This window comes from Hylobates moloch, unplaced genomic scaffold (genome assembly GCF_009828535.3).
Source record: "Hylobates moloch isolate HMO894 unplaced genomic scaffold, HMol_V3 SCAFFOLD_8, whole genome shotgun sequence".
NCBI classification, from domain to species: domain Eukaryota; kingdom Metazoa; phylum Chordata; class Mammalia; order Primates; family Hylobatidae; genus Hylobates; species Hylobates moloch.
The window spans coordinates 55,671,580-55,678,354 of NW_026652283.1; the positions used below are offsets into that span (position 1 = coordinate 55,671,580).

Genomic DNA, 6,775 nt, shown 5'->3' on the forward strand with positions numbered 1-6,775 from the left:
TATTGCCTTCAATTGTCCTTGGAAAGTAAATGCCAAAGTCAAAGGTTCGTGCATGAACACTCTACACTGTTTAAATCCAGAGGCAGAAGCAGGAAATTAATTAGCCTCTCATTTGTTATCTGTGGCCTTCTTGACTGATCTAATAATAACTCATCTCCAACATTTAGAGAATTTGGTCTAGAAACAGTTTAAACTTCATCTAACCTATGCAACTCATTTTATCAGCTGCCAACCTGATAAGAAAAGCACCCATTAACTCTTCTTCTTCCACAATATTCTTGCTTAGAAGCATATGTTAGGCCATCACTCGATTTCATGTGTTAGAAAAGTACAGCATTTGTTTCTGCAAAAGTTGATGAAAGCTTTTTAAATTTTCCAGCTTAATAGAGTGGAAACTGTATTACCATGCAAACTTTAATCTTGGACAGTAAATAAAAAGAAAAAATGACAAATATTGAAAGAATTCTGAAACCAACTCCGAAATAATTAGGATACAGAAAGACATAAGATGAGGGACACAAATATAGTATTCTAAAATGACTACTAGGAAAAGAACTATAAGACCTAAATTAAGCATTTAGAGGAAGGTATAAGAATATTGCTGACATTTTCCAAGGACAGAAAAAAATTATACGCTAATACGTTTTTCACAACATACTAGATTATTAGAGGACAAAGTTTCTTCTTGAAAACTTTTTAGAATAAGTAATGAGCAAAAGGAAGAGGCTGCATCAACTAAGTAAAATCTGTCCTAATGTCACTGCCTCACTTAAAAGTAATTTTCATAGAGTATGAATCACAGTCTTAAATATGGAAATAACTAATAGTGGGGAGGGGGAAATTAAGGAGAAAAGTCTTGATTACAATATGAACCTTTTATTAAAAAAAAAAAGCTTGTTTTTCATAACTGATATCCTGGAAAGCTTTACCCAACCATTAAAATTCCTCTCTTGTCATGTAGGGGGGATAAAGACCCAATGACAGTATGTCAGCTTTCCTTCCGCACTTTAATGCCACAGTTTCAAAAAAAATCTACATTTTTCAAAAATGGATTTCAGGATTTGAATCCTTACTTCTAGGAAAAAGGAAAGAAGTAGTGGTAAAGGTAAGGCTACTCTAATCTTAGTCAATCTCAGGGTGTGCCACTAAGGTTCACAGAAAGAGAACAGGCTCCTTCCATACCTGTTAGACTCCATCATGACCTCAGGCACTTCTTTACAGATCTACTGAAAATCATCTCCCCAGAAAAATGTACCCAAGAACATACATACGAAATGTGTAATTTCAGGGAATACCCGAACACCAAATTAGGACCTTTGCCCTAAAAAGCAACAACAGGTTTACACACTTTCCACCAAGGCAAATGCTATATTTAGATGTACATTACAATGTGATGGTGGCCTTTTATGTTTCATTTATTCTGTGCATTCTATGACAAAGGCCATTATCTCAGGAAACACAAATACCAAGAATAGACCACATTGCCTTACTGGAGACACACTGGACTGTTAAAACTATTTTCCCATTGATCATTCCTCCAGGGCAGTGGTTCAAAATAGGGGCTATGCACCCCCGTGGGTGGCACATTGGAATTTGTGTGTGTTTGGTTACTACAGTAACTAGAGGTTTCTATGGAAATGCAGAGTTCTCTCCTCCCCACAACACTGGGGAGGAAGAGATGGAGAAATGGACACGTATGTTAGAATGGAATGCATGGATATTCCCACAAAGTGAAAAACGTCCTACCACACATGCACGTAGGTGAAAACCCATTTATAATTATCTAAGCCTGAAACTGAAATCTGTTTTACACATAAATATAAGATACTTTTACACAATTTTAAGATACACTGAATTTCTAGGAATGCAATTACCAGGTAAATAGATGAAGACTGTATTTTGTTTTGTTTGGAACTTTACCAAGGTTGTTGACCGTTTTGAAAAATCATGTCACCAATGACAACACTATTTGTGGTATCTGAGCTGCCAATGAAAGATACCTTTATTAATCTGCATTTGGAAATACTGCAGTTATGATGATTCTACATATAGGTGCAAGGACTTCACTACCTCATTATGTCTCCTAGTGTATATGCTTAATTATTTACATACTGAAATACAAATTATTTTATTCTAAATTATTTTCCTTATTATTTCTCATTTATATTACTTAGGTATTACCGTATAATCACTTTTGACTTATATTCAGGTGGTTTTCACTATATGTCAATTTTACTTCAGGATAGTCTAAAGAGAGCATCACAAAATATTTGCTACAACAAGCGGGCAATAGGTCTGATAGGATTGAGAACCACTGATCTAGGGATAACAATATTAGATTTAAATGACAAAGCTGTCAAACATCTTTACAAACAGAATATTCAACGGTAGCTTACAGGATTAATTTGTAGAATATTTTTATCTATCTCACTATGCTAGCGGCTGGGATTACAGCCAGCTTCTCTACTGAGACCACCACCATTTCTACACATTATTTAGGCCACAGTCAGAGGCAGCCATTCCCCTCATATTAACCTTTGACAAACTATTATCTGGGCCAATTTGTAGATATAATTGGTTTTACGAAACAATGTGAAAAAGATGGCATGGTAAAATGGTATGAAAGACTTGCAAATTCATGAAATAGACATGTCTTTCATCTCCTATTAATTTTTCATGGACAACCTCTCCCAACAGGTAACAGTCAATAACAGTTTCAAACTTAGGCCTTGTCCTGGTCCAAAGTTTGAAAAGGACTATCATGAATGAATGAATGGAAGGAAAGGAAGAAGAGAGAGAGAAAAAAGGAAAGGGAAACGTTGGTAAGGCAACATATGAAATAGAGCATGAAAAAGCTCTCCAGGAACATATCAAGTTTATATACCCATAACTTATTAATTCAAAACATATTAGCCATGATAAATCCTTTTGAAAATACCTGAATGACAGACCCAAGTAAGAAGGCAAATTTATAGAGATGGTTACTCATGGTATATTCCCATAAGAGAGTGCCAAACAGAAAGCAATGAAAATTTGGGAAGGTTACTGCTCCTAGCACTTTAGTCTTAAATCTCTCTCCTCCAACCTCATCCCTTAGGCCAAAGCTTTATAAAACATCTCCAAATAGGCCACCTCATTAAAATAGCTTATATTAAGTACTGGATAAAGAACTTTGACACAGAAACTATTTATAACCTATTCTCTATAGCAGGAATATGATCCACACCAACCTGTGCACCCCAACTATACAAGTAAAATATTGTCTGAATAGGCTCACTTTCAAAATGGTTAGTCCTTTTTTCCCTCAAAACTAGTAACTACTAGGGCTTCAAAAATATGAATTTCCCAATATTTTAAACAGGCAACTCAAGTATCAATTACTTTCATTCTTTTGTGGGGAAAGCTACTCGGAATATATAGGACAGTCTGCAGTTAGCCTTTACTCTGATTACAGGAACCAGTTACTGGTTAAATTGCCTGAACTACTGGTGTCTCTTTCTGAAAACAAAACCAGTACCCTTGTGAAAATAAGAGTGAGCAGGTACAATGTGCTGAGAGATCACATTATTTAAAAGGCCTAATGTTTCATTCCTCTTCTTTTCAACTCATGTCTTAAGGAGTAGAAATTACTTTTGGATGGCACAGACATAACATGGATAAAAATACTCCATACATTCTGTGGAATTTTCCAAGGAAAACCCATGTGTAATGGTGTATAAGTTTACTGACTGCTGATTAATAATTATTAATTAAGGACATAAAGACAAGCAAACTTACACTGAATTAAGAGCATATGCCAAGAAATGTAAATGAAATGAATTCGCTGCCTCCATTCAAACAGCTGAGACAAAGCTTCATAAAAAATAAGTGAAAAATGACAAAGGAAGAAATGAAATCATGAACAACTCAAATCAACAAAACTAAAAAACAAAAAGAACTGATAACTTTAAATAAAAGCACCTGGGCTGGTATGTATGTGCTTCATGTGTGTGACTACATGCATTTATGTTGATTGCTGAGGAATAAATATTTAATATTTAAAACCTAAAGAACTGAAAAAGAGTTATAGACAGATAAGAGCTCATGGATATATAATATATATAAAAAGACCATGAAATATGAATAAATAGAATGTCCTTCAGAGAAAAAGAGCAAATAAAACAACTTTAAGAAATGAACAAAGAACCACCTCCAAGTAAACACCACCAAAGAATTCCTCTTGAAAAATATGCTATAAAAAGGAGAAAATATTTAAATAGTTATACATATGAATAAATATTAAAAACAGTTTAATCCCCCTAAAAATTCTGTTTCCAATTACATATTCCCTTGTCTGATTATATATTTTACTACAATGAAAGAATAAACTATGACTTAGCTCTTCCCACATTAGCAGCATCCTCTATTATGCTACTACCAAAATATATATATATATAATATATCTTTACATACTTCCTCCAGGCAAAGACCACAGAATTTCTCTATCTCAATTTAGCTAGTGCATGGGACAATTTGCTGTATCTTTATAAATATTAAAATAGGCAGAGGAAACTTTTTTGTCTACTTCACAAATATGTGGTTCTCCAGTCAACAACGTATTTCCTATAAATGCAGGTCAAGAATCCACTTTCAAATGTCTTGAATCTTTTTTAGCAACCAAGTAACAGGATTGCCTATTTTCAATGTATCCTATTAAGAAATAAGGAGCAATTTAAATCAAACAAGAAACGATAAATCTAAAATAAATGAGAATGGGGAGGATAGAGAAGGATATAATCATACACTGAAGAAATTAAGTGGAAATAAATGTATTCATAATCACTTAGCCAAACTGTTAATGTTTTAAACCTTCCCATTCTTCCACGATATGTATTTCTTTAAAGTATAAAATGGAATGTTAAGAAGGCAGCTCTCTGGCAAGTGTAAACACCTTAATAATTTTTACAAGTTGCTTTTTGGTAAGGCCCATACACCTAACTCCACCCTCATTTTAAAACTGTACTGTCACATAATTAAATACCACAGCCTTCATTTTAAAGGCTCTAAGTAGAATTGCAGCTGTGGTCTACATTCAGAACTCAGCATATGGGTTCTGAAGGATAATTTCAACAATAAACAGAATGGCTGGGAAAGGTACAAACTTGAAAACTGTGAAGAGTACTCTTCAATTAATAAACGTGACACAAGTAGGACGAGTAAGACTTCCGCATATCTCTTGGCTTGTACCTCCTCAAAGGGTAATGATCTCTTGGACTATTTAATAGTTAGCATCCTTATGATATACCCAAAGGTAAGCAATTAGTGTCAATTGTAATGATTAAAAAGAACATCTTTTAAAAATAAACTCATCTGAGTAAATGAAGCCACTTGAAAAGTCAACCAGATATATTTTATATATCTTATCTAAAAGAGATGTAAAAATAAACAAACACTTCCTTGAAATACAATCTTCTAATAAGAAGTGTCGCCAAAGATCCCTTGGGGTTTCTCTAAGTTGTGTGAATACAACTTGTCAATTATAGAGGGAAGAAAGTAAACACCACGATTAAATAAGACTTGGAAATATTCTAATATAAAGACTATACATTAGGAGTATTTTTTCATATACTAGGTAAGTAGGTAGTCATAAAAATGTCAGAAAATTGACAAATGGTACATTTTTAAAGGAAAAGTAGGCAACTGTGCATATTAATGTTAAAAAGTTTCATAATCAAAGATTATATCTTCTATTGCTCTCACACAATAAATACTGCCTCAATAAAAGATGAAAACTAAGGATAACTTCACTGATCTTTCTTCATTGTCTCGGACATCTTCAATGTTACATAAAAAGTTTTGCAGTTAAAAAACGAATAAATCTATACAACTACAATGAACTGGAACATTATCAAATATGTTCAAAAACATATTAAAATTAGACTTTGGTGTATACATAGGAGCTGCAAAACACTCGGTGACAAACTCTAAAATTCCACACAGTAAAGAACAGGAATAAGAGTGGCTATAAAGTGTTCATTCTGTGTGACTCACAACCCACCTCTCATGTGATGGTGCAGATGGTCCCACTGACTGCTGTGAGATTGAACATAAGCCTGTAAGCAAAAGTCTCACAAACACACAGCCCAGTGCGCATTTCAACTAGTCTACAGAGCTAGCAGTGCTATTGTTGAGATTCTGCAGGCCACATAAAGATGGTACATACCACAATTCCAAATTTTAAAATGAGACTTTAGGTCTAGAGAATATCATACTCAAAACAGCAGTGCCCTCATAGATTACCAGTAAAAACTTCTGATTACAAACTTCAAACCTTTGTAAAGTACTTTACAAAAAACAATCCTCTAGAAATTAAGCTAAAGGTATAAAATGGAAAAAAAAGATTTATAGTAGTAATATTTCTGATAAACTTTTCTTCTTGGGGATATGTATCTATATCATCATATAATATATGTAGTATTTGTGCAGTTATAAAATACTATATTTTCTAGTCTACAGTTTTTTTTTGGCTTCTCACAGGGTCTAAAATAAGACTAAATCTTAGCTATTTGTGTGTTATCTTCAATTTCAACTTTAATAAATGTTTATTAAAACTGGGGAGAGTATTTAAAAGTGTACAGGATTTTATAAAGACTAGAACATATGCAGGTGGGTGCTAAAGGAATTTTCTGCCTGTTTTGCCAGAAGCAGGATGCCATCTGCTTGTGCCATGAATCAAGCTAACCCTCAGCAGTTTCTAAAGTTGAGAGGAAAATCTGGTTGTTAGTTAATATTGAAA

At 33.7% G+C, this 6,775-nt stretch overlaps 1 long non-coding RNA gene across 1 annotated transcript; it reads left to right on the forward strand.

Moving 5' to 3' along the window:
* Positions 1 to 1,663: 1,663 nt before the first annotated feature.
* On the forward strand, positions 1,664 to 3,643 carry LOC131384085 (uncharacterized). Its single transcript, XR_009214593.1, has 3 exons — positions 1,664 to 1,757; positions 2,698 to 2,822; positions 3,618 to 3,643. It is a non-coding gene; the product is annotated as an uncharacterized LOC131384085 (long non-coding RNA).
* Positions 3,644 to 6,775: the final 3,132 nt, after the last annotated feature.